The sequence below is a fragment of the Melospiza melodia genome, chromosome 4 (genome assembly GCF_035770615.1).
Source record: "Melospiza melodia melodia isolate bMelMel2 chromosome 4, bMelMel2.pri, whole genome shotgun sequence".
Lineage (NCBI taxonomy): Eukaryota > Metazoa > Chordata > Aves > Passeriformes > Passerellidae > Melospiza > Melospiza melodia.
The window spans coordinates 93,041,843-93,051,305 of NC_086197.1; positions in this window are offsets into that span (position 1 = coordinate 93,041,843).

The following is a 9,463-nucleotide window of genomic DNA, read 5'->3' on the forward strand; positions in this document are numbered from 1 at the left end:
AGCTGATTTACTTCTTATCAGACCAGTTGCTTTGATTCAGAGGGACAACCATCAGGGCCCAAAGAAAATTTTGAAATCCCATTGGGCCTCTCTGGGCAGCCTTCAAATCAAATGCTCCTTTTTCACCTGTCACATGACCTGGAGATGCTGTAGTCAAGCATTTGCATAGCAACACAAAAATGAAGTGTTATGATGTCATAGAATTAAAGTTATCCATTCAAAATCAAACCAAGGACCTCCCTTCTTGTTCAGGGAGGTTTTGTTTGACATACTCCAAAAAATGTGCAAAATGTCTTGAAACAGGATTGGAAGTAACTACAGAGTAGTTTTCAGCTTCTGAAGCAGTATGCATGCCCTGAAGCAATAAAACCCAGCATTTACAATTTTTTGTTTTTCATCTTTCTCAGTGGTCATAGCTCTAAATATATGTATCCTAGGTTTTCAAATGACAGAATTTAAATTTACATAGTAAGGACATTTTTGATTATTTTTGATTTATTAACTAGCATGTGGAACGTTTGCTGCATTTTCATATTATGGCAAGTCCATTTGTTTTCTTGGAGGGGTAAAAGACACCTTACAGTAATTTGTAATATCTTTTTAATATTTTTTTGCAAAAGTTCCTTGAGTAATTTCTTGAGTAATGTCAGAGTCTTTGCCATTGTTAATACTAATAAATTATGCTAATAAGTGCTAATAAAAATATGTTATTAGTAGTTATGAGTTTTGGCTGAAAGTACTGCACCTTTTCTCATGAAGAAAGGACATTGGTCAGATTCTCCTCACAGATATAATATTTTCATGTTAGTTTCTTCACAGTGCAGTAATATTATAGAAATGTTTTATGTGATATGATGGAAATATTACTTGGCATGTGGAGTCAGCAGTATATTGAGAAAATATATCTACTGTAATAGTGTGGCAGTGAAAAAGTGTAGAATTACTGTCAAAACTAAAAGATAAAATATACCTTTTTTGCCCTTTATCTTCAGATGAAGGATTTAAATTAAATAATTCTCATGAGTGTGAAAGACTAGAATTCATTCTAGACTTATTCACTTTATAAAGTATTTTGGTTATATAAAACCCATGCGGTTTTCAGTCTCCTTGCACTGAGTTGCCTGAAGTGAACAATCTGTGCCTGCTGATGGCTGAATTTTTGCATATATGCAATGCAAGAAAATTCTCTGCTTTGTAAATCTTATATTACTAATTTGTTTATTGTTTAAAACAGGCCACCATTAGGTCTTTACACAGTCAGAGTAGCGACTGATTTGTTTAAAAATGAAAATAAGTAACTGTGGAAGTGTGATATCAGCGCCAGGTGTCTTTTTATCAGAGCTGTAGACAAGTACAGTGTTCCTGTGGATTACAGGACGGTTGAAAAGTAAACATTTCTGAAAACTCACAGAACTAAACTTTAACTGATATCACAAATCATGGAGATGAAAATCATCTCCAAATTACAGGCCCAGTTCACTACTGAGTTGTTCTACATATTTACTAGCATAACTCTATTAATTTTGCATTTTATTTTTGTGGTATGAAACTGGAAGAGGATAAGGGTAAACCATTCAGTTTACTGGATGAGTGTAAATGAATCCTCATTTACATAATTTTTTTCCTAGATGAGAAATAATGGAAAATCAATGTGCATCCCATAATAGAAGTTTCCTAACATTCTCTGTTATTATGACTCTGTACACAAATTTGCTTTAAAAAAGTAGGTGACTAAATCAAGCAGACTGTAAAGAGAATGTGCACAAATAAAGATAAAAAACAACTATTTCATAAACATGCAGTGTCTACATTGTTCATTTTATTTACTCAGTTCTACCTTCAAACTCTTAATAGTTTATTAATAAAAGACTCCATAACAATCTGTTTCTATTTCTTTAGTGAGTAAACAGAATTCTGTTTTGCTTTAGACATCCTCTTCCTCTTCATCATCACTAACAATGTTTTGATTGAGGAAATTTCTGCTGATGATTAAGCCAGAACTAATAGACAGAGTTTACTTGATTCTAAAATGCTTTTTGGTATCTTTTCTTGACCTCTTCTAGATGCAATAATAAAATTATGGTTTCACCTTATTTCTCTTCTATTGTTTCAACCACCTTTATTTGAATGGAAGGTTTTGAAGGTGATTCTGGAAAGTGCTGCTTTGAAATGAAGTTATGCTTTGTAAAGAATATTAGTTTTGGGGCTGAAGTTGTTTCTGGTGATTCACTCTAGGTGGTGCTGATAATATAGAGTGCTCACCAAAGCATTCTGCAGCTGTACAGGCTCTCAGACTGCCTGAGAGGCCGCTTCAAGTGATCTCTTCAGAATTCATGGGTGGGCCATTTCGGATTTCAGTCGCAAATTTTTATTTCATATTAAAGTTACAATGGTGTGGGATTTTTTTGGCAAATAATATAGATTGTCCTGGTAATAGGATTCTCAAGTTCTTAGGTTTTCATTCTAATTTTCAGTTTCTACTGAAAGTACTAAACATGTCCCAGTCAAAGAAAGAGGAATAGCTTAGGAAATCCAAACCTTTTAAAGTTTTGTCTATTTTCTCTCTAGGTCTTTGCATTTACAATTTGTTCACACTGGAATTTGGTAACCTTTTCCACTTTTTCACGAAAATGAATATTTTGCCTTTTCCCTGATAAATTTAGCAGAATGAGATGGATAAAAAAAGGAGGAAGTTTTAGAAAGAATAGTTTTCTCTAAATTTAGAAACTTTTTCTGCAAATCCTTTAGTACACTTCTAAATATAGGAATCTTGAAAAATCTTCAGTACAATGCCCTTTACAATCAGAGGAAACCATTCATCTCTTTTGTCTGACTAATGAATTCCTTGCAACGTGCCGCTGAGATATCCACTGGCAACATTTCAGTGGGAAAAACACCCACTGAAACACTGACAAACCCATCCAGACTTTGGTCATTACTGATGTGCAGAGATTCCTGCTAAATTCTCTGTCTCTTCTGAAGCTTTCTGTTTCCTTTTTCCAAACAGAATATAAACGTGAAAATCTAAGTGAAACCTAATTTTTATGTCATTTCATGCCTTCTCCCCCTAATTTGTCATCTTCTCTCTAGGAAACATTACCAAATATCAGAAGAAAAAAGGAAATCTTGGCCTTTAGCTCTATGTTAGTACAGTGATGATACTGTAATATTTGCAAAGCCATTCAGTTCTTTATTGAATATCAGAAGAAAAAGGAAATTTGGGCCTTAGCTCTATATTAGTACAGTGATGGTACTGTAATATTTGCAAAGCCATTTAGTTCTGTAATATTTGCAAAGCCATTTTAGCTCTATATTAGTACAGTGATGATACTGTAATATTTGCAAAGCCATTTAGTTCTGTGAGAAAAGTAAAAGGAATGATGTGGTCATTAATTTTTACAGAGGTGAAAAAAGGGAAGGATAGAAACAATATTACAGATCAAAGAAAATACTTTAGAAACAAGAAAGGGTTCCTGTGTTTTAAATCCTGTCAAACTTTTTTGGCATGAACAGTAATGCTTTCCCATTTTTGTGAAAATCTTAGTCCCACTATGGCAGATGTGAGCTGTTCTGGCTTCAGTACTTTCATTATCCTTCCTTCTGTAATTGTGAGAAAAGGTTATTGAGCACTAGGGGAGAATCAGTGGCTGAGTATTGGTCAGGGAAGACCCACTGAGTTCTGACAAGTTTGCTGAAACCTTGTCTGTGGTATCAGGAAACCTATGCCAATTGTTGACAGTAGATGTGGGGCTGAGCTGCTGTGCTCAGATTGAGAACTGGTCATTCCAACAGTCTGAAACTTGATATATATATATATTTGGCTGACCAGAGCAACAAAAAAAAAAAAAAAAAAAAAAGAAAAAAAGCAACATCCAGTGCAAAGCTATAAAAGCCCAAACTCCTTCTTGAACCAACACTCCTAAACTCCTGTTCTAGTCTGTGCTTAGAGGGTGCCTGGGATGTGTTCGACAGAGCTGCACTGAGCTTGGCAATGTCCCTTGACTTCTCACATAAAAACAGCAAATATTTCAGGCTCTGATCTTTCTACAAAGATTAACAAATGATCTCTCTGCTGTGGTAAGTTTAATTTTTCTTGCAGCTTATTGCTGATTCACACAAGAAAATGCAAAAGAACAGTCAGGAGTTAGTGCATTATAAAATGGTTTGTGGTCTTTGAACTCATGTGTTTCCCACTGGATTGTCCAAGACTCGCTCCTGCTGACTCCTGTAAGAGGTGCACCTGGTGTTCTTTGCAGGGGGAGAAAAAAGAAAAAAAAGTAAAAGGGAATCTTAATGGGAAAATGGGGGATGCCTGCTAGCTCTGAAGAAAAGATTAAGTTTCTAGTACAAGGTGAACAGTCAACACAGTACATAAAAAAAAAAAAAAAAGAGCTTAAAACAATGGGGAAATATTTTGCCAACATCTCACTCTGAACAATTCCAATTCCCACCAGAGCTATGTATTTACTCATCAAGTCCCATTGTTCCATGATAGCCAGAAATTAATGAAGAATAAAAGCAGACACAATTCTGATTTGACTTGTAGAACCCTTTAAATAACAAATATTTTAACCTTTTCACTTAGTGTTGAACAAACATGCAACACAAATTATGGGAAAAATAAAGACATTTTTTTCCCAGCAGATTAAAATCTCTGTAATCTGGCAGACTTTTTGCAGCTAAGAAAACTTGTGATTTTGGTGCCCTCCTCAGAATACATGCAGCTCTGCCCTGACACAGCTGGGTAGTGGCTGGATAAATCTGATTTCTGGATGCTGACAAGGATGTAAGTGTGCAGTTTCAGGGCTTGGAGTCACTTCCAGGACATCAGTTGAATTGAGCTATTCTGCATTCCCCACAAAGTTTCCATTAGAGATGTTGCCATATTGCAACAATGCCTATAGAAATTAATGCAGAAGAGCTTGTTCTGGTGCTGAACTAATGCTCTGAAGAGATCTGTTTTTTTTCTGCATGGATTCTTATATTACATACATAAGGGAGCTGGCTGACATCTGATGCGTTATATTTGTTCTTTCATTCACACTCCAGGACATAATAACTAAATAAGATCCTTATTTTGATAAGTTTTTAGAGAGTACTTTTTTAAACAAATTTTTTACATTGTTACATTTTTTAAAGATTCATTTCATTGTAACACTATGTTAAACTTAAATATTTAACAGGGTGGAGCATGACTCCTAAATGTGGTAAGGCAAAAGAGAGAGATTTCCTAGGAATCCATAATGTCGAAATAATTCTGGAAAAACTCTTCTATCTTGCTCAGGGTAACTTCTGAAAGTAATTTTTTCAGAGAAGCAAAGTTGTCTCTTATTATCTTTGTGGTTTGTAACCATTTCAGCCTCTGATTTAGTCCTATACATTGTCTTTCTCCATAGTCAGATCTCCCTAACTTTTAAAGGTCTTTAGTTAAAGACCTAAAATGCTTTCTGTCTTGATGGTATCCTGCAGCACATGACAAACTTCATCCCAAACCATACAGGCTATCGAGGTAATACTGGGAATTTTAACTCTTCAGGAATTTTAATTATTAATGATGTTTTTAGTATTCTTCCATTCTAATTATGAAGCAGTGTACTAATTAACACAACTCTAGCTGACACTTTCCCTAGGAACAAAAATTGTCCTGGGAAGAATTCCAAAGAAAAGGGAAATTATCTCATTCTTTTCAGCTCCCACTCCCCTTACAGAAATTTTAAACAGTTGAGCTCTTTAAAAGCCTTCCTGAGCTAGGCTGACCTCCACCCCAAAATGTTCCATTCTTAGATAGGGAAGGAAAAACAAAAACAAAATGTTTTTATCACTCTCCTGAATGGACTGAGCACAGATCAGGCTCCCTGGGTATTTGGGAAGGGAGATCCTAAGCAAGTATGTTAAGAACTCCACCCACATTCAATAAGTTGATGGGGAAAATGTAAAACTCCGAAACCTCAGCTGTTATAAGAATTGAGGTCAGGACTTAGGTACAAAGGAAAGGGAAGAGCCTACAGGACTAGACAGACATTTCATGAATGCCAGCAGTGTCTAAGTGTTGTTCCTTAAGAAATCACTGACAGGAGTGGGTCTGTGCCTTCAACAAAGGGTAAAAAGAAATGTAATTGGGTGATTATAAAATGACATGCTGAAATGGGGAATACCACCATACCTTCAGACAGCACATTAGTCTATGCCTTCAGGGATGAAGATTTTTGCTTCTCAAAACCAGGCAATCTTTTCCAGAATTAAATATCCCTCCTGTTTTATTCTCAAAGTTACAAATTTAAGTAGACTTACTTTTCAGTCTTTTGAGATCTTTTTTTCTTGGCAGCTACGGATGCTTTGTGAAAATGTCTCTTTAATTTCTTCTCTTTCTAACATCTTTCATGTCTCAAAATTAGCTTAATCTGAATCTTCTTTAACTGAAATGTGGAGCAGAATCTGCCAGTTCTTTGTACAATGTCTGTTTTCATATTTGCTTTTTTGAGTAATTTTCTCATTAGACATTCTGCAAGGTTTAAGACGCTCCATAGGATAACCTGAGTTACCCTGTGCTGTACTGTTCAATGTCTGAAACGTTTTGTTTATTCTGGCAATGGATGTTGTGTTTTTGTATTTAATACTAAATCTGTTGTGGCAGCACTTTCATGGGATGCAGGGTGACATTTCTCAGAAGTCACTGCAGTGCCTGCCTCTTATTTTAATGTGCAGCTGGCAAGCTGTGTTACTGATATCCCACGCAGCCCTGTCAGGCTGTTTGTCTGCGTGCCCTCTGCTGCTCCAGAGCCACCCTGATGGAAAGTCACCTCTGGCTTGAGTTGCTGGTGGGATGCCAGGCACTGCCCTGTGTGATTCCAGCCCACAGACCTGACACAGTCCTGCTGGCTTAGCAGGGCTCGTGCTTCAGGATGCTGCTCTGCTTGGGTCTTACATTTCATTTGTACCTGCTCAGTTTTTAAATCTCTCTGAAGCACAGATGCCACAGGGCTGGACTCCTGTGTTCGTGATCAAATTGCTCATATGTATGAATTCAATCCCATACTCTGTTCACATTCCCAATTTGCAGTTAAACCATTCATTACAGACATGTAAGGTTCAGCAGCGTCTGAACCTTGACATGACCTGCTCTCATGGATTATCTGGTGGCATGTGACAGAAAAAAACATGTCTGCTTACTCAGTATATCTCCCCTTCCCTCAGTTATATGTTGAATTTATAGGCATCAGCTGTATTAGTAAAAGTAAGAGTGCCTGGCAATTTTCCTGGAACTGGATTCTCTGTGCTTGTATGTCTTAGGACAGCCCCAATAAGGAATTTGGCATTCCCTGAACAGTTCATACACTTGGCCAGACAAAACTGGCACAGCTAAAGGCAGATTGCTTGCCTTGCAGATTGGTTTGAAGAGTGGCAGTTTATTAATAGACTTGAGCTGGACTGTGATAATTGTTCTCAGTTCCTATAGGTGTGAGTCACACGTTCTGGAGCTGACATGGAACTTCTGTGATATGTTCAGGAACTTCTGTGATATGTTCAGGAACTTCTGTGATGTGTTCATGTGCTTCAGGCTGCAGCATCCTCTTTATTTTACAGTACCATCTATCCCAATCCATGTGTGTGTAAGGCTATATTTGTGTGAGTCAGAAACACAAAAATCTATCCAGAAAAGTGCTCCTTCAGTGTTCTGTGGGCATCTGGCAGCTCCTTTCCACTCCTGCTGAAACTCTAAGTACTACCAAGCAAAAAGCAGAGCAGGCTATTTTCCTGTTTCCCCCACCAGTTTATTATTCTTCTCTGTCATGTGGAGAATCCTCAAGGCTAACAGCTGGAAAGTCCTGAGTTCAGAAGAGAACAGGCAATGATTTGCTGCCTGCTAATCTGTGGGATTGGCCTGTCTGCAGTCTGTATCCTGAAGCAGCATTTTTTGCTCAAGGCTCTGATCAGCATCCTCCCTGTATCATTGTCTTGGGAAATATGTTCTTACACAGTGAGGGTAAATTGGGAAATTGCCTTGCCAAAAAAGGGCAAGGGAGCTGGGGAAGGGTCTGGGGCACAAATCTACTGAGGAGCAGCGGATGGAGCTGGGGTGATTATTCTGGAGAAAAGGATGCTCAGGAGGGACATGATCACTCTCTGCAACTGCCTGAAAGGAAGTTGTAAACAGGAGCTCAGTCTCTTCTCCCAGGTAAAAAGTGTCAGAACAAGAGAAAATGGCCTCAAACTGCACTGTGGGAGTTTATATGTGTGTCATATAGACCATGAATCAACCCAGAAAAGGTGTATATAAATTTGAATTCTAGATATGTTTGCTCATTCACTTCAATAATGAAAAATATGTTATAAATATTTCTAAATACATGATTTTGAACAAAAATATTGCACACACAGTATCCTGTCAAACACATCTCATAATTCTCTACCGCATGTACTTATTGAGAAACAATAATAAATCAATTATCATTTTGGTTCTCGGTGAAAATTAAATAGAATTCAAACCCCTTACACGGCAAATGCACACATTAATTGTGTATTGACATAAATTTTTCAATAACAGAATGTAAGTTTTCTCTCTCTCTCTCTCCTTCTCTTTCTTTCTTTAATTCATCCTTCCTTTCTCTCTTGCCTTTCACCCTACCCCTTTATCCAAAACATACTGTTGTGTGCTTATACAGTAGGCCAGGGACTAACATACCAACATCCGTGTCAAGTCTGTAACTTACTGATAAAACTGAGAGGTTTTGCAGGTTTTGTGTATATGTAATAATTTATTATTCATTTTTATATTATGTATACTTTTTATTTACATTTACTTTAAATAATGAATAGTTTATAAAACTTTTTTTCTGTCACTGCTGCTACAATCTTGAAATGTATATTTTGACATGAGTTGCAACTGTCAGCAGATGCCTACAGTGTACAAGCCTACATCTGGACAAGTCACCTTCAGTCATTTTTATAGGCAATAAAAAATAATAGACACTTCCACAGTTCAGTTTTCTTTCATGCTTGAAGTGTGCAGTGCAGAGGTCATAGGTCTCATCTTTTTCTGCCAAAAACCTTCAGCAAGAATACTGAAGTGTTTTTGTCTCACTTATATTGTCACAAAAGTTCTTCTGAGCATGTTTCTCACCAGAAGAAAATCTGTTGCCTCAGAATCCTCTTGGGTTTTTTTCACTGTTCCAAATTCAGCAGCTCTCCAGGGAGAATCCTAAGAGTGTCCTTCTCCCATGCAAGGAGCTGGTGCAGAAGCTGTGGATAAACTGATTTTCTCAAAGTTGCTGGACAACTGACAGTGTCAGCAATGTCCAGAAGGACTCCAAGAGACGAAGGCCAACTTCCCATTTTAGGAAAACTCTGAGTAAGGACCTTGATGAGGGGCTTTTCCAGAGCTCAATTCAGCATGAACACATCTGACTCATTTCTGCTGCCTGCAGAGGTTACGGGGGGCTGCCTGCAGGGATTGGTGGCAGCC